Here is a 25,361-nt window from a genome sequence, read left to right on the forward strand (position 1 = left end):
TCCAATCTTTAGCCTCAGTGTAGAGCTTCATATTCCCCGCACTTCCCCCCGCCCCGCGCCTTTGCGAATTTAGGACTGGATGTTTCTCAATATTGAGTGACGGAACACTTTAGTACAATGCTGAAGTTAGAGTTTCATCATTTTCTTTCACCATCTAAAACCTGGATAAAATTTATAGCAAAGTAATAGATCATGTCAATCAACTCTTTGTCCACCTTGCCTATTAAATGGAATCATGGAGCTATTTACAAAGCTGTTTCATGGAGTAACTGTTAGAAAATTATATATTCTTTCGAAATACAATTTATAATCATACTTAAACTTTAACATTTTTTGTGGTAAAGGAGATGTGCTCAAAAAGATATCTAAGTGGTTCCTATTACAAACAAGTAAAACTATCATTAAATGACTTTAATTGTCCTCCATACTTCCTTCTACAGTATCGCGTAAGACTCCCTGTGGGCTGAGGATAGGTTTCAGAAGTGAGAATTTCTCCTCATACACAGAAAAAAATCCAATTCTCTAAGTCTTAGACAGGACCATGTATGTATATCCAATAGTGTATGGGTTTTGATTCAATTTCTGAGATATTTTTGATATTAAAATTGTTTCCTTACATAAACATTACCCATAACAGTACTTATACATAAAATTATCTAATTACACATGGAAGGTAGACAGATCCCTGACCAGTAGGAAATGAGGGATAGACAAGTAAGAAGATGGGCATACTTCTGGATATTTCCTCACATTCCTGACAGCAGTCAATATCCTATTGTACTTTCACTCCAGGAGCAGACTTCCTCCTTCTGTATGACTGGTATAAGTATGTTCAAGACTAATCCTAAACATGTTTACCTGAAGCTGGTGGCCAGTCAGCCTTGCTCTCTTTGTTTAAGCTAACCTACTCAAAGTTAACAATAGAGATCCACCCTATACTGACAAGACCTATTAAACCTCCAAGCCTACAAAGAAAAAAATGGATTTCTGGTTCATGTCATCCCTCTGCCTTGCAGCTTCTCTTTCTCTTCCTCTGTTTTGGTGTGCATATGCTCTTTTGCTTTTAATAGTTTGTTATCTGTTACTGTCTGCTGTATCTAAGAATTTTCTTGTCTTTTCAGTTGTTTGAGTGAGGAAAAAAAATGAAACTGGTCAAATCTCTAGTCAGGGCAATTTTGGAGTACCTCATCCCATGATATCTCCTAAGGACTATGGACCCATTAAATTCACTACAAAAAAACAAAATGAGGAGGAGGTATTGCAAAAGTGGAGTTGTTGATGCCCTCCCTTGACCAATGGAATATGAGCCCCTGCCAAGATCAATACTATAGAAGTTTCAGGATCATAACTTTATTTTCTTATCTTTATAAAAAAGGTTTTCTTCATTTTGTTTTTGTTTGGTTTAATTTGATTTGGATGGGTTTGAAGACCATTCTATAAGTTTGCCACAGCCACAGTAGATGATTAAAGTCAGCAATACAACCAAGTTAAAAGTACAACCAACCAACAAAGATGAGATCATAAACCTACACCAAGGAACACTTCTAACATCACAACTCCAGCTACCTAGGTCCCAGAACACTAACATGAACGTTCAAGACAATATGTATACTATAGACGCTAGCACCCCTATTGTAATATTCATTGAGAAAAACAACAAAGCTGAACCACAAGACAAGAACTTCCAAATAGTTACCATGAATATGTCCAAGGACCTTAAAGAGGATGTGAATAAGTGCCTTAATAAAGGCCATGGAAGCAAAACCAAAATTAGAAACAATTCAAGACTTAAAACTATAGAATTTAACAAAGAAATCAAATCACTATAGAAAATCGAAACTTTTCTGACATGAAGTTAGAAATGAAAAGCTCTTGAGGTTTAACTCCTTAGACTTCTTCGTCTCTGCATGGCTACCAACTGGACACGCTAAATATAGTAAACTTCCAGAAGTTGTGATAGACTTGATGGTTACTGATTCTAGGAGACATAATTGTTTTCCAAGGTGACTGTTTCTATAGCTTGCACTTTGGCGGGGAGAGCTATATTATCACAATGAAACCCAAGAAAACTTGATATCCAAAAACTTCTTACAAATCACTTACAGTGACTGATGTCATCTTTTTGCACAACAGCCTTTTTGCAGAGTGACCCTACCATGGTTATATGGATAAAGACCTAGAATCTATTATAACTTGTTTGGGAAGGTTGTGAGGCATACTAAACATAAATGACATAGCTTATAAAATCATGCCCAAGAGCTCAACTGCCACATATGAACATTTGCTTTAAAAGTTGAAGAGTGAGGAGTCAGAATAACTTCACAAGAAATGAGATGCAAGTTAAGACAAGAATAAACAGCACAACAAATGAAGCTTCAAAAATGCAATGTCACCACTCTTATGGAAAACAGCTATGAGGCATGGTGGACCCACCACTAAACTCTCAAATATTTTGTAGTGTTATAATAAACAATTTGTGTACAAGGGCAGTAATGTCACAACTTCTAGAAATGAAGTATTCACAGTTTTCAATGGGGTGAATAGTTATGTTTCAGTAGATGTTTTGGTTTTTATTGGACTTGAAATCTGGACTGAACAAAACTATCTAAATGTAAAAAATAATGTAGCTGGTGTTCCAAGTTCTTTGTGGAAGTAGAAGAAACAACTGATAATTGTTACAAACAATACAATGTCATAAATTTGGGGGTCATGAAAGGATATGGCATAAATTTAGGGTCAGTTTATTTATGTACAGTTTGCTTACAATATGATAATTATGCTATTAACAGTTTCCTGTGGAACACACTAGGTCCAGTATAATTCAATATAGTCCATAAGTTGTCTCCTATTTGGGTTTGTCTCATGATGAAAGCACATCTGTATACCCAAGAAGCCTGCATAATTGCCAGAAAAATAACTTATTCTATTAAACTCAGCAACTGTAGTTATGCTAAGATGTGGGATGTGCTTTCCTGTAGGAAACACAACATTCCATATGAAGATATTGTCATTGCACAAGCATTGTATGGGGATACTGTGGTTGGTGAAAGAGAACAGTGTGGTTGTGGTTCCTCTGAATCATGTAAAAAATATTAATGCTATAGACATGATTGTGTTTTAAATCACCACCAAATAAAAGGAAGTCCTACCTCATCCATACTTTTCTTTACTGTAACCAGTGTGTTGCCTAAGTAGTTTTAACAGAATTGATGTCTGCTTCCATAGCATAGGTCTAAGTCATGGGTTTCAGTATGCGTGTCTTTGTATTTGATTTCTCTGGGCTCTAATAGCCCATTCCTCTTTTCATTCTGCTTTATCACCTAGAAAGAAGTAGCCTCCCAATCCTATTTCCTGGTGACTATTCCTGTCAACTAGAATCTGCCCATAGGAGAGCCAGAATGAGATTGGAAACTTGAGAGAATGGTCTGAGGTTCCTGTCATGGTTGCTGTAGTCTCAGCTCTCACCTCCACGGTATCAGAAGTTCTCACCCCGCAGGTGGTTTTCCCACAGTTTTCAAAACTGCCCAGCACAACTGGACTCCTTTGTTACTGTTGCTGCAATAAGACACCAGGAGAAAAACAAGTGGAGATGCAAAGGGGATACTTGCTTTCTACTTCCTTCTCACTGTACAACCAAACACAGTCAGTACAGGAACTTAAACAAGGCAGGATCCTGGAGGGAGGAGATGATGCAAAAGGTATTATTGCTGGGCTGCATTTCTTGGCTTGTTCCTTCTGCTTTCTTACAGAACCACAAATCAACACCCCAGGTGTAGCACCAACACCAATGGGCTGGACATTCCTCCATCATGGCCTCTCTGTAATGGTAGCCTGTGTTGGACTGGCAAAAAAGGTGTAGCCAGATCAGTATCAGTATCACCCCTAAAGATTCAGTACAACTATGAAGCCTCACACCCAGAATTATGAACTCACTTCTCTGAGTCCTTCACTGGGCCCAGAAATTCTAGCACCAAAGTCTCCTACATCTATGAAACAATCATTAGACCCCTCAACATCTGCCTATAAGATTTTCTATTTGTTCTCTAGTCCCACTGTAGAGAGCTACATATTCCACATTTCCCCTTTTTCCAATTCAGGGATGCGTATTTCTCATCATGGAGTGAGAGGGCTCTTTAGTCAAAGGTCAGATTTAAGTTTTATCATTTCCCTTTACCAATGAGAAAAGATAATTAAAGCTTGGGTATTATTTCCTGAAAGTCTATAACAGAAAATGATGGATCCTGACAATTTGTTTATAGAATAAGATCAGGAAGATATTTGCAAAGTTATGTTAGATAAAGTAAAGATTAGCAAACTCTGTGTTCCTTGGAAATAAAATTGAACATCCCTATTTAACATTAAGTACACACACACTTTCTCTCTCTCTCTCTCTCTCTCTCTCTCTCTCTCTCACACACACACACACACACACACACACACACACACACACACACACACACACACATTTTTTTTATTAACTTGAGTATTTCTTATTTACATTTCGAGTGTTATTCCCTTTCCCGGTTTACGGGCCAACATCCCCCAACCCCTTCCCCTCCCTTTCTTTATGGGTGTTCCCCTCCCCATCCTCCCCCCATTGCCGCCCTCCCCCCAACAATCTAGTTCACTGGGGATTCAGTCTTAGCAGGACCCAGGGCTTCCCCTTCCACTGGTGATCTTACTAGAATATTCAATGCTACCTATGAGGTCAGAGTCCAGGGTCAGTCCATGTATAGTGGCTTAGTCCCTGGAAGCTCTGGTTGCTTGGCATTGTTGTACATATGGGGTCTCGAGCCCCTTCAAGCTCTTCCAGTTCTTTCTCTGATTCCTTCAATGGGGGTCCTATTCTCAGTTCAGTGGTTTGCTGCTGGCATTCGCCTCTGTATTTGCTGTATTCTGGCTGCACACACACATTTTAAGAGGAGACAGTAGCATGTCCTCAGAAGAGTGCTTGGGCCCCAGCTTAATGTGACCACCTAGCCAGCACAGCTGCTAAGCTTTGGACTTCCCTAAATAACATCTCCTATGACCATTTATCCATTGATCCCTTCTCCACTGATTCTACCACACCTCTCAGTACCCAGGGTATAGTCTACCCTGTAGCCAAGAAAGGGCAAGTTTTTTTTTTCAAGTTTTTTCTGCAAGTGGGTATACTAAGTCCTGGTCAAAATCCAGTGCCAAGCCCAATCTGGCCACCCATGACTGTGCTGCAGCTGGCCTCTATGCCTGTATAATATCGCAAATCAAATGTTCCATCATCCAGCCTAATCTGACAAACGATGACTGCACTATGTCAAAGCCTAGGCCTATCCTATGTGAACTCAACCACTGGTCCCTTGTGGGACACCCCCAATACCCTACTAGCTACTCAGACTGCTCTCTTCCTCTTCTAGCATCTCATCTGGTCACCTACCCATCCATACCTTTTAGTTTGGGTCTCCTAACTAAAATGAAATGATGTTCTTGACTTGACTGTAGATCTTCACTGCTTATTCAACAAACCACAGCTCTTTCTCGTGCCATATCTAATCTTTCTCCACAGCCACTGCACACAATACACACACACACACACACACACACACACACACACACACACACACAGAGGGGAGCTTGTGGGGGTGGGGGATTGATTGATTTCAGGCTTTAAAGAGGAAACACACCCTGTAAACTAGCCAACTACCCCTTTATGCACTTCATTTCATCCAACTCATTTCCTATATCTAGACACAACTCACATTCACACTATTTCTTCCAAACCTACTATGTCTACACAGACTCAAACTAACAAAATAAGTCCACATGTCCAGATTTTATTGTCATAATATCAACAATAGTAAATAGCAATCCAGGATCTTCACTCCAAATCCTTCAAGTCCTGAAGAAGTTTTAGTAAATGTGAATTATATAATGAACTACGAGACACAGAATGCAAAACAAAAACATTTATTAACATCATTAAAAAATTTAAGGCTCTGCTCCCAGACCCGGTGAGAGAGAGACCCAACCGCCTGGTCAGGTGGGCACTCCTGAGGCTGCAGAGCGGAATAGACCACCAACACCGCTCACCCCTGCCCACATCCCTGGCCCAAGAGGAAACTGTATAAGGCCTCTGGGCTCCCGTGGGGGAGGGCCCAGGAGCGGCAGGACCCCTGCCTGAGACACCGCCGGACCCTGAAGGAAACAGACCAGATAAACAGTTCTCTGCACCCAAATCCCATGGGAGGGAGAGCTAAACCTTCAGAGAGGCAGACAAGCCTGGGAAACCAGAAGAGACTGCTCCCTGCACACACATCTCGGACGCCAGAGGAAAAAGCCAAAGACCATCTGGAACCCTGGTGCACTGAAGCTCCCGGAAGGGGCGGCACAGGTCTTCCTGGTTGCTGCCGCTGCAGAGAGCCCGTGGGCAGCACCCCACGAGCGAACCGGAGCCTCGGGACCACAGGTAAGAACAAATTCTCTGCTGCAAGAAAGCTGCCTGGTGAGCTTGGGACACACGGAAGCAGAATTTCTCTAGGACCAGGCACGTTCTGTGTTTACCGGAAGTCCCACACCCGAGGATCCCGGCCCGCAGCAGCTCTCTGCTCCCAGACCCGGTGAGAGAGAGACCCAACCACCTGGTCAGGTGGGCACTCCTGAGGCTGCAGAGCAGAAGAGACCACCAACACTGCTCACCCCTGCCCACATCCCTGGCCCAAGAGGAAACTGTATAAGGCCTCTGGGCTCCCGTGGGGGAGGGCCCAGGAGCAGCAGGACACCTGCCAGAGACACCACTGGACCCTGAAGGAAACAGACCGGATAAACAGTTCACTGCACCCAAATCCGGTGGGAGGGAGAGCTAAAGCTTCAGAGAGGCAGACAAGCCTGGGAAAACAGAAGAGACTGCTCCCTACACACACATCTCGGACGCCAGAGGAAAAAGCCAAAGACCATCTGGAACCCTGGTACACTGAAGCTCCCGGACGGGGAGGCACAGGTCTTCCTGGTTGCTGCCGCTGCAGAGAGCCCCTGGGCAGCACCCCACGAGCGAACCTGAGCCTCGGGACCACAGGTAAGACCAAATTTTCTGCTGCAAGAAAGCTGCCTGGTGAACTCAAGACACAGGCCCACAGGAACAGCTGAAGACCTGTAGAGAGGAAAAACTACACGCCAGAAAGCAGAACACTCTGTCCCCATAACTGACTGAAAGAGAGGAAAACAGGTCTACAGCACTCCTGACACACAGGCTTATAGGACAGTCTAGCCACTGTCAGAAATAGCAGAACAAAGTAACACTAGAGATAATCTGATGGCGAGAGGCAAGCGCAGGAACCCAAGCAACAGAAACCAAGACTACATGCCATCATCGGAGCCCAATTCTCCCACCAAAACAAACATGGAATATCCAAACACACCAGAAAAGCAAGATCTAGTTTCAAAATCATATTTGATCATGATGCTGGAGGACTTCAAGAAAGACATGAACACACTTAGGGAAGCACAGGAAAACATTAATAAACAAGTAAACGCCTACAGAGAGGAATCGCAAAAATCCCTAAAAGATTTCCAGGAAAACACAATCAAACAGTTGAAGGAATTAAAAATGGAAATAGAAGCAATCAAGAAAGAACACATGGAAACAACCCTGGATATAGAAAACCAAAAGAAGAGACAAGGAGCTGTAGATACAAGCTTCACCAACAGAATTCAAGAGATGGAAGAGAGAATCTCAGGAGCAGAAGATTCCATAGAAATCATTGACTCAACTGTCAAAGATAATGTAAAGCGGAAAAAGCTACTGGTCCAAAACATACAGGAAATCCAGGACTCAATGAGAAGATCAAACCTAAGGATAATAGGTATAGAAGAGAGTGAAGACACCCAGCTCAAAGGACCAGTAAATATCTTCAACAAAATCATAGAAGAAAACTTCCCTAACCTAAAAAAAGAGATACCCATAGACATACAAGAAGCCTACAGAACTCCAAACAGATTGGACCAGAAAAGAAACACCTCCCGTCACATAATTGTCAAAACACCAAACGCACAAAATAAGAAAGAATATTAAAAGCAGTAAGGGAAAAAGGTCAAGTAACATATAAAGGGAGACCTATCAGAATCACACCAGACTTCTCGCCAGAAACTATGAAGGCCAGAAGATCCTGTACTGATGTTATACAGACCCTAAGAGAACACAAATGCCAGCCCAGGTTACTGTATCCAGCAAAACTCTCAATTAACATTGATGGAGAAACCAAGATATTCCATGACAAAACCAAATCTACACAATATCTTTCTACAAATCCAGCACTACAAAGGATAATAAATGGTAAAGCCCAACATAAGGAGGCAAGCTATACCCTAGAAGAAGCAAGAAACTAATCGTCTTGGCAACAAAACAAAGAGAATGAAAGCACACAAACATAACCTCACATCCAAATATGAATATAACGGGAAGCAATAATCACTATTCCTTAATATCTCTCAATATCAATGGCCTCAACTCCCCAATAAAAAGACATAGATTAACAAACTGGATACGCAACGAGGACCCTGCATTCTGCTGCCTACAGGAAACACACCTCAGAGACAAAGACAGACACTAACTCAGAGTGAAAGGCTGGAAAACAACTTTCCAAGCAAATGGTCAGAAGAAGCAAGCTGGAGTAGCCATTCTAATATCAAATAAAATCAATTTCCAACTAAAAGTCATCAAAAAAGATAAGGAAGGACACTTCATATTCATCAAAGGAAAAATCAACCAAGATGAACTCTCAATCCTAAATATCTATGCCCCAAATACAAGGGCACCTACATACGTAAAAGAAACCTTACTAAAGCTCAAAACACACATTGCACCTCACACAATAATAGTGGGAGATTTCAACACCCCACTCTCATCAATGGACAGATCATGGAAACAGAAATTAAACAGTGATGTAGACAGACTAAGAGAAGTCATGAGCCAAATGGACTTAACGGATATTTATAGAACATTCTATCCTAAAGCAAAAGGATATACCTTCTTCTCAGCTCCTCATGGTACTTTCTCCAAAATTGACCATATAATTGGTCAAAAAACGGGCCTCAACAGGTACAGAAAGATAGAAATGATCCCATGCGTGCTATCGGACCACCATGGCCTAAAACTGGTCTTCAATAACAATAAGGGAAGAATGCCCACATATACGTGGAAATTGAACAATGCTCTACTCAATGATAACCTGGTCAAGGAAGAAATAAAGAAAGAAATTAAAAACTTTTTAGAATTTAATGAAAATGAAGATACAACATACTCAACCTTATGGGACACAATGAAAGCTGTGCTAAGAGGAAAACTCATAGCGCTGAGTGCCTGCAGAAAGAAACAGGAAAGAGCATATGTCAGCAGCTTGACAGCACACCTAAAAGCTCTAGAACAAAAAGAAGCAAATACACCCAGGAGGAGGAGAAGGCAGGAAATAATCAAACTCAGAGCTGAAATCAACCAGGTAGAAACAAAAAGGACCATAGAAAGAATCAACAGAACCAAAAGTTGGTTCTTTGAGAAAATCAACAAGATAGATAAACCCTTAGCCAGACTAACGAGAGGACACAGAGAGTGTGTCCAAATTAACAAAATCAGAAATGAAAAGGGAGACATAACTACAGATTCAGAGGAAATTCAAAAAATCATCAGATCTTACTATAAAAACCTATATTCAACAAAATTTGAAAATCTACAGGAAATGGACAATTTCCTAGAAAGATACCAGGTATCGAGGTTAAATCAGGAACAGATAAACCAGTTAAACAACCCCATAACTCCTAAGGAAATAGAAGCAGTCATTAAAGGTCTCCCAACCAAAAAGAGCCCAGGTCCAGACGGGTTTAGTGCAGAATTCTATCAAACCTTCATAGAAGACCTCATACCAATATTATCCAAACTATTCCACAAAATTGAAACAGATGGAGCCCTACCGAATTCCTTCTACGAAGCCACAATTACTCTTATACCTAAACCACACAAAGACACAACAAAGAAAGAGAACTTCAGACCAATTTCCCTTATGAATATCGACGCAAAAATACTCAATAAAATTCTGGCAAACCGAATTCAAGAGCACATCAAAACAATCATCCACCATGATCAAGTAGGCTTCATCCCAGGCATGCAGGGATGGTTTAATATACGGAAAACCATCAACGTGATCCATCATATAAACAAACTGAAAGAACAAAACCACATGATCATTTCATTAGATGCTGAGAAAGCATTTGACAAAATTTAACACCCCTTCATGATAAAAGTCCTGGAAAGAATAGGAATTCAAGGCCCATACCTAAACATAGTAAAAGCCATATACAGCAAACCAGTTGCTAACATTAAACTAAATGGAGAGAAACTTGAAGCAATCCCACTAAAATCAGGTACTAGACAAGGCTGCCCACTCTCTCCCTACTTATTCAATATAGTTCTTGAAGTTCTAGCCAGAGCAATCAGACAACAAAAGGAGATCAAAGGGATACAGATCGGAAAAGAAGAGGTCAAAATATCACTATTTGCAGATGACATGATAGTATATTTAAGTGATCCCAAAAGTTCCACCAGAGAACTACTAAAGCTGATAAACAACGTCAGCAAAGTGGCTGGGTATAAAATTAACTCAAATAAATCAGTTGCCTTCCTCTATACAAAAGAGAAACAAGCCGAGAAAGAAATTAGGGAAACGACACCCTTCATAATAGACCCAAATAATATAAAGTACCTCGGTGTGACTTTAACCAAGCAAGTAAAAGATCTGTACAATAAGAACTTCAAGACACTGAGGAAAGAAATTGAAGAAGACCTCAGAAGATGGAAAGATCTCCCATGCTCATGGATTGGCAGGATTAATATAGTAAAAATGGCCATTTTACCAAAAGCAATCTACAGATTCAATGCAATCCCCATCAAAATACCAATCCAATTCTTCAAAGAGTTAGACAGAACAATTTGCAAATTCATCTGGAATAACAAAAAACCCAGGATAGCTAAAGCTATCCTCAACAATAAAAGGACTTCAGGGGGAATCACTATCCCTGAACTCAAGCAGTATTACAGAGCAATAGTGATAAAAACTGCATGGTATTGGTACAGAGACAGACAGATAGACCAATGGAATAGAATTGAAGACCCAGAAATGAACCCACACACCTATGGTCACTTGATTTTTGACAAAGGAGCCAAAACCATCCAATGGAAAAAAGATAGCATTTTCAGCAAATGGTGCTGGTTCAACTGGAGGGCAACATGTAGAAGAATGCAGATCGATCCATGCTTATCACCCTGTACAAAGCTTAAGTCCAAGTGGATCAAGGACCTCCACATCAAACCAGACACACTCAAACTAATAGAAGAAAAACTAGGGAAGCATCTGGAACACATGGGCACTGGAAAAAATTTCCTGAACAAAACACCAATGGCTTATGCTCTAAGATCAAGAATCGACAAATGGGATCTCATAAAACTGCAAAGCTTCTGTAAGGCAAAGGACACTGTGGTTAGGACAAAACGGCAACCAACAGATTGGGAAAAGATCTTTACCAATCCTACAACAGATAGAGGCCTTATATCCAAAATATACAAAGAACTCAAGAAGATAGACCGCAGGGAAACAAAGAACCCTATTAAAAAATGGGGTTCAGACCGGATAAATAGTTCTCTGCACCCAAATCCCGTGGGAGGGAGAGCTAAACCTTCAGAGAGGCAGACAAGCCTGGGAAACCAGAAGTGACTGCTCCCTGCACACACATCTCGGACGCCAGAGGAAAAAGCCAAAGACCATCTGGAACCCTGGTGCACTGAAGTTCCCGGAAGGGGCGGCACAGGTCTTCCTGGTTGCTGCCGCTGCAGAGAGCCCGTGGGCAGCACCCCACGAGCGATCCTGAGCCTCGGACCACAGGTAAGACCAAATTTTCTGCTGCAAGAAAGCTGCCTGGTGAACTCAAGACACAGGCCCACAGGAACAGCTGAAGACCTGTAGAGAGGAAAAACTACACGCCAGAAAGCAGAACACTCTGTCCCCATAACTGACTGAAAGAGAGGAAAACAGGTCTACAGCACTCCTGTCACACAGGCTTATAGGACAGTCTAGCCACTGTCAGAAATAGCAGAACAAAGTAACACTAGAGATAATCTGATGGCGAGAGGCAAGCGCAGGAACCCAAGCAACAGAAACCAAGACTACATGCCATCATCGGAGCCCAATTCTCCCACCAAAACAAACATGGAATATCCAAACACACCAGAAAAGCAAAATCTAGTTTCAAAATCATATTTGATCATGATGCTGGAGGACTTCAAGAAAGACATGAACACCCTTAGGGAAGCACAGGAAAACATTAATAAACAAGTAAAAGCCTACAGAGAGGAATCGCAAAAATCCCTGAAAGAATTCCAGGAAAACACAATCAAACAGTTGAAGGAATTAAAAATGGAAATAGAAGCAATCAAGAAAGAACACATGGAAACAACCCTGGATATAGAAAACCAAAAGAAGAGACAAGGAGCTGTAGATACAAGCCTCACCAACAGAATTCAAGAGATGGAAGAGAGAATCTCAGGAGCAGAAGATTCCATAGAAATCATTGACTCAACTGTCAAAGATAATGTAAAGCGGAAAAAGCTACTGGTCCAAAACATACAGGAAATCCAGGACTCAATGAGAAGATCAAACCTAAGGATAATAGGTATAGAAGAGAGTGAAGACTCCCAGCTCAAAGGACCAGTAAATATCTTCAACAAAATCATAGAAGAAAACTTCCCTAACCTAAAAAAAGAGATACCCATAGACATACAAGAAGCCTACAGAACTCCAAATAGATTGGACCAGAAAAGAAACACCTCCCGTCACATAATTGTCAAAACACCAAACGCACAAAATAAAGAAAGAATATTAAAAGCAGTAAGGGAAAAAGGTCAAGTAACATATAAAGGGAGACCTATCAGAATCACACCAGACTTCTCGCCAGAAACTATGAAGGCCAGAAGATCCTGGACAGATATAATACCGGCCCTAAGAGAACACAAATGCCAGCCGAGGTTACTGTATCCAGCAAAACTCTCAATTAACATTGATGGAGAAACCAAGATATTCCATGACAAAACCAAATTTACACAATATCTTTCTACAAATCCAGCACTACAAAGGATAATAAATGGTAAAGCCCAACATAAGGAGGCAAACTATACCCTAGAAGAAGCAAGAAACTAATCGTCTTGGCAACAAAACAAAGAGAATGAAAGCACACAAACATAACCTCACATCCAAATATGAATATAAAGGGAAGCAATAATCACTATTCCTTAATATCTCTCAATATCAATGGCCTCAACTCCCCAATAAAAAGACATAGATTAACAAACTGGATACGCAATGAGGACCCTGCATTCTGCTGCCTACAGGAAACACACCTCAGAGACAAAGACAGACACTACCTCAGAGTGAAAGGCTGGAAAACAACTTTCCAAGCAAATGGTCAGAAGAAGCAAGCTGGAGTAGCCATTCTAATATGAAATAAAATCAATTTCCAACTAAAAGTCATCAAAAAAGATAAGGAAGGACACTTCATATTCATCAAAGGAAAAATCCACCAAGATGAACTCTCAATCCTAAATATCTATGCCCCAAATACAAGGGCACCTACATACGTAAAAGAAACCTTACTAAAGCTCAAAACACACATTGCACTTCACACAATAATAGTGGGAGACTTCAACACCCCACTCTCATCAATGGACAGATCATGGAAACAGAAATTAAACAGTGATGTCGACAGACTAAGAGAAGTCATGAGCCAAATGGACTTAACGGATATTTATAGAACATTCTATCCTAAAGCAAAAGGATATACCTTCTTCTCAGCTCCTCATGGTACTTTCTCCAAAATTGACCATATAATTGGTCAAAAAACGGGCCACAACAGGTACAGAAAGATAGAGATAATCCCATGCGTGCTATCGGACCACCACGGCCTAAAACTGGTCTTCAATAACAATAAGGGAAGAATGCCCACATATACGTGGAAATTGAACAATGCTCTACTCAATGATAACCTGGTCAAGGAAGAAATAAAGAAAGAAATTAAAAACTTTTTAGAATTTAATGAAAATGAAGATACAACATACCCAAACTTATGGGACACAATGAAAGCTGTGCTAAGAGGAAAACTCATAGCGCTGAGTGCCTGCAGAAAGAAACAGGAAAGAGCATATGTCAGCAGCTTGACAGCACACCTAAAAGCTCTAGAACAAAAAGAAGCAAATACACCCAGGAGGAGTAGAAGGCAGGAAATAATCAAACTCAGAGCTGAAATCAACCAAGTAGAAACAAAAAGGACCATAGAAAGAATCAACAAAACCAAAAGTTGGTTCTTTGAGAAAATCAAAAAGATAGATAAACCCTTAGCCAGACTAACGAGAGGACACAGAGAGTGCGTCCAAATTAACAAAATTAGAAATGAAAAGGGAGACATAACTACAGATTCAGAGGAAATTCAAAAAATCATCAGATCTTACTATAAAAACCTATATTCAACAAAATTTGAAAATCTTCAGGAAATGGACAATTTCCTAGACAGATACCAGGTATCGAAGTTAAATCAGGAACAGATAAACCAGTTAAACAACCCCATAACTGCTAAGGAAATAGAAGCAGTCATTAAAGGTCTTCCAACCAAAAAGAGCCCAGGTCCAGACGGGTTTAGTGCAGAATTCTATCAAACCTTCATAGAAGACCTCATACCAATATTATCCAAACTATTCCACAAAATTGAAACAGATGGAGCACTACCGAATTCCTTCTACGAAGCCACAATTACTCTTATACCTAAACCACACAAAGACACAACAAAGAAAGAGAACTTCAGACCAATTTCCCTTATGAATATCGACGCAAAAATACTCAATAAAATTCTGGCAAACCGAATTCAAGAGCACATCAAAACAATCATCCACCATGATCAAGTAGGCTTCATCCCAGGCATGCAGGGATGGTTTAATATACGGAAAACCATCAACGTGATCCATCATATAAACAAACTGAAAGAACAGAACCACATGATCATTTCATTAGATGCTGAGAAAGCATTTGACAAAATTCAACACCCCTTCATGATAAAAGTCCTGGAAAGAATAGGAATTCAAGGCCCATACCTAAACATAGTAAAAGCCATATACAGCAAACCAGTTGCTAACATTAAACTAAATGGAGAGAAACTTGAAGCAATCCCACTAAAATCAGGGACTAGACAAGGCTGCCCACTCTCTCCCTACTTATTCAATATAGTTCTTGAAGTTCTAGCCAGAGCAATCAGACAACAAAAGGAGATCAAGGGGATACAGATCGGAAAAGAAGAAGTCAAAATATCACTATTTGCAGATGACATGATAGTATATTTAAGTGATCCCAAAAGTTCCACCAGAGAACTACTAAAGCTGATAAACAACTTCAGCAAAGTGGCTGGGTATAAAATTAACTCAAATAAATCAGTTGCCTTCCTCTATACAAAAGAGAAACAAGCCGAGAAAGAAATTAGGGAAACGACACCCTTCATAATAGACCCAAATAATATAAAGTACCTCGGTGTGACTTTAACCAAGCAAGTAAAAGATCTGTACAATAAGAACTTCAAGACACTGAGGAAAGAAATTGAAGAAGACCTCAGAAGATGGAAAGATCTCCCATGCTCATGGATTGGCAGGATTAATATAGTAAAAATGGCCATTTTACCAAAAGCAATCTACAGATTCAATGCAATCCCCATCAAAATACCAATCCAGTTCTTCAAAGAGTTAGACAGAACAATTTGCAAATTCATCTGGAATAACAAAAAACCCAGGATAGCTAAAGCTATCCTCAACAATAAAAGGACTTCAGGGGGGATCACTATCCCTGAACTCAAGCAGTATTACAGAGCAATAGTGATAAAAACTGCATGGTATTGGTACAGAGACAGACAGATAGACCAATGGAATAGAATTGAAGACCCAGAAATGAACCCACACACCTATGGTCACTTGATTTTTGACAAAGGAGCCAAAACCATCCAATGGAAAAAAGATAGCATTTTCAGCAAATGGTGCTGGTTCAACTGGAGGGCAACATGTAGAAGAATGCAGATCGATCCATGCTTATCACCCTGTACAAAGCTTAAGTCCAAGTGGATCAAGGACCTCCACATCAAACCAGACACACTCAAACTAATAGAAGAAAAACTAGGGAAGCATCTGGAACACATGGGCACTGGAAAAAATTTCCTGAACAAAACACCAATGGCTTATGCTCTAAGATCAAGAATCGACAAATGGGATCTCATAAAACTGCAAAGCTTCTGTAAGGCAAAGGACACGGTGGTTAGGACAAAACGGCAACCAACAGATTGGGAAAAGATCTTTACCAATCCTACAACAGATAGAGGCCTTATATCCAAAATATACAAAGAACTCAAGAAGTTAGACCGCAGGAAACAAATAACCCTATTAAAAAATGGGGTTCAGAGCTAAACAAAGAATTCACAGCTGAGGAATGCCGAATGGCTGAGAAACACCTAAAGAAATGTTCAACATCTTTAGTCATAAGGGAAATGCAAATCAAAACAACCCTGAGATTTCACCTCACACCAGTGAGAATGGCTAAGATCAAAAACTCAGGTGACAGCAGATGCTGGCGAGGATGTGGAGAAAGAGGAACACTCCTCCATTGTTGGTGGGATTGCAGACTGGTAAAACCATTCTGGAAATCAGTCTGGAGGTTCCTCAGAAAATTGGACATTGAACTGCCTGAGGATCCAGCTATACCTCTCTTGGGCATATACCCAAAAGATGCCTCAACATATAAAAGAGACACGTGCTCCACTATGTTCATCGCAGCCTTATTTATAATAGCCAGAAACTGGAAAGAACCCAGATGCCCTTCAACAGAGGAATGGATACAGAAAATGTGGTACATCTACACAATGGAATATTACTCAGCTATCAAAAACAACGAGTCTATGAAATTCGTAGGCAAATGGTTGGAACTGGAAAATATCATCCTGAGTGAGCTAACCCAATCACAGAAAGACATACATGGTATGCACTCATTGATAAGTGGCTATTAGCCCAAATGCTTGAATTACCCTAGATCCCTAGAACAAACGAAACTCCAGACGGATGATCAAAATGTGAATGCTTCACTCCTTCTTTAAATGAGGAAAAAGAATACCCTTGGCAGGGAAGGGAGAGGCAAAGATTAAAACAGAGACTGAAGGAACACCCATTCAGAGCCTGCCCCACAGGTGGCCCATACATATACAGCCACCCAATTGGACAAGATGGATGAAGCAAAGAAGTGCAGACCGACAGGAGCCGGATGTAGATCTCTCCTGAGAGACACAGCCAGAATACAGCAAATACAGAGGCGAATGCCAGCAGCAAACCACTGAACTGAGAATAGGTCCCCCGTTGAAGGAATCAGAGAAAGAACTGGAAGAGCTTGAAGGGGCTCGAGACCCCAAAAGTACAACAATGTCAAGCAACCAGAGCTTCCAGGGACTAAGCCACTACCTAAAGACTATATATGGACTGACCCTGGACTCTGACCCCATAGGTAGCAATGAATATCCTAGTAAGAGCACCAGTGGAAGGGGAAGCCCTGGGTCCTGCTAAGACTGAACCCCCAGTGAACTAGACTATGGGGGGAGGGCGGCAATGGGGGGAGGGTTGGGAGGGGAACACCCATAAGGAAGGGGAGGGGGGAGGGGGATAAAAAAAAATGGGGTTCAGAGCTAAACAAAGAATTCACAGCTGAGGAATGCCGAATGGCTGAGAAACACCTAAAGAAATGTTCAACATCTTTAGTCATAAGGGAAATGCAAATCAAAACAACCCTGAGATTTCACCTCACACCAGTGCGATTGGCTAAGATCAAAAACTCAGGTGACAGCAGATGCTGGCGAGGATGTGGAGAAAGAGGAACACTCCTCCATTGTTGGTGGGATTGCAGACTGGTAAAACCATTCTGGAAATCAGTCTGGAGGTTCCTCAGAAAATTGGACATTGAACTGCCTGAGGATCCAGCTATACCTCTCTTGGGCATATACCCAAAAGATGCCTCAACATATAAAAGAGACACGTGCTCCACTATGTTCATCGCAGCCTTATTTATAATAGCCAGAAACTGGAAAGAACCCAGATGCCCTTCAACAGAGGAATGGATACAGAAAATGTGGTAATCTACACAATGGAATATTACTCAGCTATCAAAAACAACGAGTTTATGAAATTCGTAGGCAAATGGTTGGAACTGGAAAATATCATCCTGAGTGAGCTAACCCAATCACAGAAAGACATACATGTTATGCACTCATTGATAAGTGGCTATTAGCCCAAATGCTTGATTTACCCTAGATCCCTAGAACAAACGAAACTCAAGACGGATGATCAAAATGTGAATGCTTCACTCCTTCTTTAAATGAGGAAAAAGAATACCCTTGGCAGGGAAGGGAGAGGCAAAGATTAAAACAGAGACTGAAGGAACACCCATTCAGAGCCTGCCCCACATGTGGCCCATACATATACAGCCACCCAATTAGACAAGATGGATGAAGCAAAGAAGTGCAGACCGACAGGAGCCGGATGTAGATCGCTCCTGAGAGACACAGCCAGAATACAGCAAATATAGAGGCGAATGCCAGCAGCAAACCACTGAACTGAGAATAGGACCCCTATTGAAGGAATCAGAGAAAGAACTGGAAGAGCTTGAAGGGGCTCGAGACCCCAAAAGTACAACAATGCCAAGCAACCAGAGCTTCCAGGGACTAAGCCACTACCTAAAGACTATACATGGACTGACCCTGGACTCTGACCCCATAGGTAGCAATGCATATCCTAGTAAGAGCACCAGTGGAAGGGGAAGCCCTGGGTCCTGCTAAGACTGAACCCCCAGTGAACTAGTCTATGGGGGGAGGGCGGCAATGGTGGGAGGGTTGGGTGGGGAACACCCATAAGGAAGGGGAGGGGGGATGGGGATGTTTGCCCGGAAACCGGGAAAGGGAATTACACTCGAAATGTATATAAGAAATACTCAAGTTAATAAAAAAAAAAAAAGAGTAGTGTTTAAGGTGCCAGACTCTCCTACACGGAAAGACTGTCTCAAACAAAAGAAAAAAAAAATAAAATAAATGAAATAAAATATAAAAAAAAATTTAAGGACTATTTTAAAAGAATCCTTAAACTCAATTAAATTAAGGAGAAAGAACTTAAGGAACTTATCCACTGATCCCTTCTCCGCTGATTCTACCACAGTTCTCAGTACCCAGGGTATAGTCTGCCCTGTAGCCAAGAAAGGGCAAGTTTTTCTTTTTGAGTTTTTTCTGCAAGTGAGTATACCAAGTCCTGGTCAAAAGGAAGCTAAATTTCTTATTGATAATATAGAAAACACAAACACAAGTCTCATGTAAATGAACAAGACAATCCAGGCCTTGAGAACAGAATTCAAACAAAGAAGAAGAAGAAGAAGAAGAAGAAGAAGAAGAAGAAGAAGAAGAAGAAGAAGAAGAAGAAGAAGAAGAAGAAGAAGAAGAAGAAGAAGAAGAAGAAGAAGAAGAAGAAGAAGAAAAGAAGAAGAAGAAGAAGAAGAAGAAGAAGAAGAAGAAGAAGAAGAAGAAGAAGAAGAAGAAGAAGAAGAAGAAGAAGAAGAGAAAGAAACTTTAAAGAAGACTCAAACAAAAATGAAGGTAGACCTGAGAAACTGAATAGCTCAACAGCAAAACTCAAGGAAAGCCTTACAGTTAGAATAAGTCAAGCAAGGAAGGATAGAATATCAGATTTCGAAATTAGAGAATATAGATCAAATAAGCAAGAAATGTAAATATATTTATTATTTTTTTCAATTGAATTTTATCATTTACATTTTAGACGTTATCCCATTTCCTTTTTTCCCCTACCGAAACACACTATCCCACCCGACCCCTGCTTCTATGAGGGTGCTCCCTCACCCACTCACCTACTCCCTCCCACCTCCTTGCCTTGGCACTGGGACATCAAACCTTGAAAAGATCAAAGGCTTCTCCTCCCATCGATGCCCAACAAAGCCATCCTCTGCTATACATACAGATGGAGCCATAGGTCCATCCCTGTGTCCTCAGCTGTCTGTTTGGATGATATTGTCCTCTTATGGGGTTGCAAACTGCTTCAGCTACTTTAGTCATTTCTCTAAACCCTTTATTGGGGACCCCATTCTCAGGGCAATGTTTGGATTCTAGCATCTGCCTCTGTATTTGACAGGTTCTGACAGAGACGCTCCAAAGACAGCTATATCAGGCTCTGGTCAGCATTCACTTCTTAGTATCCACAATAGTGTCTGGGTTGGGTGGCTATATATGGGATGCATTCCTATGTGGAGCAGTCTGTGGATGGACTTTGTTTTTGCTCCACACTTTGTCACCAGACTGTTTTTGTTCACCCTTCTAAGAAGGTCTGAAGTATTCAGAATTTGGTCTTCCTTCTTCCAGAGCTTCATGTGGTTTGTGAATTGTATCTAGGGTATTCTGAGCTTTTAGGCTATTATCTGCTTATCAGTGAGTGCATACCATGTATGGTCTTTTGTGAGTGGGTTACCTCACTCAGGATCATATTTTTTAGTTCTATCCATTTGTCTCAGAATTTCATAAAGTCATTGCTTTTAATAGCTGAGTAGTATTCCATTATGTAAATGTACAACATTTACTGTATCTATTCCTCTGTTGAAGGACATCTGGGTTCTTTCCAGTTTCTGGCTATTATAAATAAGGCTGCTATGGACATAGTGTAGCAAGTGTTCTTGTTATACTTTGGATCATCTTTTGGTTATATGCCCAAAAGAGGTACAGCTGGGTCCTCAGGTAGTGCAATGTCCAATTTTCTGAGGAACCTCCAGACTGATTTCCAGAGTGGTTGTACTGGGCTGCAGTCCCACCAACAGTGGAGGAGTGTTCCTTTTTCTCCACATCCTCACCAGCATCTGTCACCTGAGTTTTTGATCTTAGCCATTCCGACTAGTTTGAGGTAGAATCTCAGGGTTGTTTTTGATTTGAATTTCCTGATGACTAAGGATCTTTAACATTTCTTTAGGGGCTGCTTGGCCATTTGATATTCCTCGTTGAGAATTCTTTGTTTAACTCTGCAACCCATATTTAATAGGATTATTTGGTTCTCTGTACTTTAACTTTTTGAGTTCTTTCTATACATTAGACATTAGTCCTCTATCAGATGTAGGATTGGTAAAGATCTCTTCCCAATCTGTTGGTTGTCATTTTGTCCTACTGACAGTGTCCTTTGCCTTACAGAAGCTTTGCAATTTTATGAGGTCCCATTTGTCAATTCTTGATCTTAGCACATAAGCTATTGGTGTTCATTGCTGTTCAGGAAAATTTCCCCTGTGCCAATGTGTTCGAAGTTCTTCCTCACTTTCTCTCCTGATAGTTTCATTGTATCTGGTTTTATGTGGTGGTCCAAGATAGACTTAGACTTGATCTTTGTACAAGGCAATAAGAATGGATCAATTTGCATTCTTCTATATGCTAACCTCCAGTTGAACCAACAACATTTGTTAAAAATGCTGCCATTTTCCACTGCATGGTTTTAGCTCCTTTGACGAAGATCAAGTGACCATAGTTCCGTGGGTTCATTTCTGGGTCTTCAATTTGATTCCACTAATCTACCTGCCTGTCTCTGTACCAATACCATACAGGTTTTATCACTATTGCTCTGTAATACAGCTGGAGGTTACAGATTGTGATTCACCCAGAAGTTCTTTAATTGTTGCTCCTCAGTCATTCAAGTTTTCTGTTTAGGTGTGGACTGCAGTTTTTAATGGTGTTATTTGGATTGTTTGTGTCTTAACTTTTGGTGTGTGTGTGTGTGTGTGTGTGTGTGTGTGTGTGTGTGCTGTAGGGTGAGTGAAGATCTTTTCCAAATCTGTAGACTCTCAAGTGGTCCACTGGTGGTGTCCTTTAACTTACAGAAGCGCTTCAGTTTCATGAGGTCTCATTTACTTATTATTTGATCTTTTTTTTAGATTTATCTATTTATTCCCTTTACAACTCAATATCATCCCTCATCTCCTGTCATTATCTTTTCATTCAGTAGTCCTCCAAATACCCATTATCCTTCTGGTTTGAGAAGGGGAAGCCCCGCTCCTGCTCTGGTTGTCAAACCCACTAGGCACATCTTTTCCCACTGAGGCCAGACAAGGCAGTCCATTTAGTGGCATGGAATCCAGAGGCAGAGAAGAGAGGATCAATCTCAGGTACAGCCCCCCTGGTTGTGCTGTTTGGAGGATCTGTAATACCTGAGACTGGTGTTTGTTCAGAAAGTTGTCTCCTGTACTGATGAATTCAAGGCTATTCCCTATTTTCTCCTTTATTACATTTAGTGTATCCAGTTTTATGTTGAAATCTTTGATACACTTGGACTTTCCTTTTTTCCTATGTGATAAATATGGACCATTTTTGCATTCTTCTACCAGCAGACATCCAATTAGACCAGCAGTATTTGTTGAAGATGCTCTATATTTTCTATTGTATGGTTTTGGCTTCCTTACCAAAAAGCAAATGTCTATGAGGGTGTGGGTCAATTTCTGTGTTCTTAGTTCCATTGAGCAACCTGTCTGTTTCTATACCAAAATCATGCAGTTTTTATTACTATTTCCCTCTAGTAAAATTTGAAGTCAGTGATTATTTTAGCTATCCTGGGTTGCATGTTTCTTTGTTTGCTTGCTTGTTTGTTTCTGTATGAAGTAGAAAATTGTTTTTTCAGGATCTGTACTGTTTTGGAATCTTGAAGGGAACTTCATTGAATCTGTAAGTTTCTTTTGGTAAGATCACCATTTTACTATGTTTATCAAACTGATCCAGGATGACGGGAAACCTTTGCATCTTCTGATATCTTCTCCAATTTCTTTCTTCAGAGACTTGAAGTTCTTGTCATATAGGTTTCTCACTTGATTATATAGATATATATTAAAATATTTTATATTATTTGTGGCTATTTTAAAGGGTATTGTCCCCCTAACTTCTTTCTCAGGCTGTTTAATATTTGCATAATAAGGGCTATTGATTTCTTTGTGTTAATTTTGTTAATTTCAACCACTTTGCTGAAGGGGTTTATCAGTTATAGAACTTCTCTAGTAGAATTTTTGTGGTTTCATATATATACTCACTTATCATAACACCTGCAAATAGTGATATTGACTTCTTCATTTCCAATTCGTATCTGCTTCATCACCTTTTGTTGTCTTATTGCTTTTGCTAGAACTTCAAGTACTGTACTGGTCATGATTTTACTGGAATTGCTCTAAGTTTCTCTTCACTTAATTTGATGTTAGCTTCTGGCTTACTGTTTACTGCCTTTATTATAATTTGCCTTTTATCCCCCATCTCTCTAAAACATTAAACATGAAGGGATATTGAATTTTATCAAAGGCCCTTTCAGCTTCTAATGATAGGATCCTGTGGAATTTTTTATCTTATTTTGTTTACATAATGAACTACAGTGATATATTCACATATACTAAACCATGCCTATATCACTGGGATGAAGCCTACTTGTTCATAGTGGGTGACATCTTTTATTTGTTATTAGACTAGTGTACAAGTTTTTAATTGCCTATTTTTCATCAATGTTCATAAGAGAAATTGGTCTAAAGTACTGTTTCTTTGTTGAGTCTTTTTGTCAATTAGATATCAGGATGGCTGTGCCTTTATAAATAAGTGTATGTCAATGATCCTTCCATTTCTATTTTGTAGAATACTTTGAGGAGCATTGGCATTAGGTCTTCTTAAAATGTCCAATAGAATTTGGAACTAAAATCATCTGGCCCTGGGCTTTTTTGTTTGGGGACTTTTAATGACTACTTCTCTTTCCTTAGGGACCATAGGACTATTTAGCTAGCTCTGATCTTGATTTAACTTTGGTATTGGTATCTGTCTAGAAAATCATAAACTTCACCTGATCTTGATTTAACTTTAATATTGATAGCTGTCTAGAAAATCATAATTTCACTTAGATTTTCCAATTTAGTATGGTACAGGCTTTTGAAATAAGACCTAATGGTTCTTGAACTTCCTCCGTATACTTTGTTTTGTTTCCTTTTAATTTCTGATTCAGTTAATTTGGGTACAGTCTTTCTGCCATTCAGTTAGTTTGCCTAATGCTCTGTCTATTTTCTTGATTTTCTCAAACAACCAGCTCTGGGTCTTGTTGATTCTTTGTAAAGTTCTCTTTGTTTCTGTTTGTTTGATTTCAGTCCTGAGTTTGATTACATCTACTATCCTCTTGGGTGTTTAAGCTTTATCATTTCCCTTGACCAGAATGAGAAAGTAATTAAAGCTTGGATATGATTTCCTGAAAGTCTATAACATAAAATGATGGATCCTGACAATTATTAATCAACTTTGCCTATAAATTAAGATGATGAAGATATCTGCAAAGTTGTGTTAAAGTAAATATAAGCAAATCTTGTTTTTCTTAGAAATAAAGTTGAACATCCCTATTAAACATTAAACACACACACACACACACACACACACACACACACACACACACACACACACACACTGCTTTTAAAAGCAGACAGAATCGTAATTTGGCCTGAGCTTAATGTGATCACCCAGCAGGCATTGCTGCTAAACTCTAGGTTTCCCTAAACAACGTTCTATGAACATTTAGCCACTGATCCCTTCTCTGCTGATTCTACCACACTTCTCAGTACCCACGGTATAACCTTCTGTGTATGTAAGACCACCTGATCCATGGTTTTTCTGCAAGTGGGTATAGCAAGCCCTGGTTAAAACCCAATGCCAAGCCTAATCTGGCCACCGTTGAATGCATGCCTCTGTAGTATCCCAAATCATGTTTCATCATCCAGCCTAATCTAACCAACCATGACTGCATTATGTCAAAGTCTAGGCCTATCCTAAATGAAATCAACCACTGGTCCCTTGTGAGACACTTCTAAAACAACCTACTAGATACTCAGACTGCTTTCTTCCTCTTCCAGCATCTCATCTGGTAAGTCCCCCTTTCCTCCCAATCTATACCTTTCTGCCTGGGTCCCCTAACTGTTGAAAAGATGTTCTAGACTTGGGTGTAGATCCTCATTATCTATCCTACAAATGAAAGGACTCTGTCCTGTCATATATAATCTTTCTGCACAGACTGTTCTTCTTCCAACACACACACACACACACACACACACACACACACACACACACACACACACACATTAGGCTTTAAAGAGAAAGCACATCCTGTAAACTAGTTTACTACCCCTTTATCCACTTCATTTCACCCAACTCATTTCAACATCTAGACCCATCTAGAGGAGCCTGATTTGGACTTGAAA

General features: G+C 40.3%; 1 protein-coding gene; it reads left to right on the forward strand.

The window, feature by feature from the left end:
• Positions 1-25,361, forward strand: part of Erich1 (glutamate-rich 1) — a gene marked incomplete at its 5' end in the record, with an annotated part of 52,793,804 nt that overhangs the window by 25,807,446 nt on the left and 26,960,997 nt on the right.

The sequence above is a fragment of the Rattus norvegicus genome, chromosome 16, assembly GCF_021556685.1.
Source record: "Rattus norvegicus strain SHRSP/BbbUtx chromosome 16, alternate assembly SHRSP_T2T, whole genome shotgun sequence".
Classification (NCBI taxonomy): domain Eukaryota; kingdom Metazoa; phylum Chordata; class Mammalia; order Rodentia; family Muridae; genus Rattus; species Rattus norvegicus.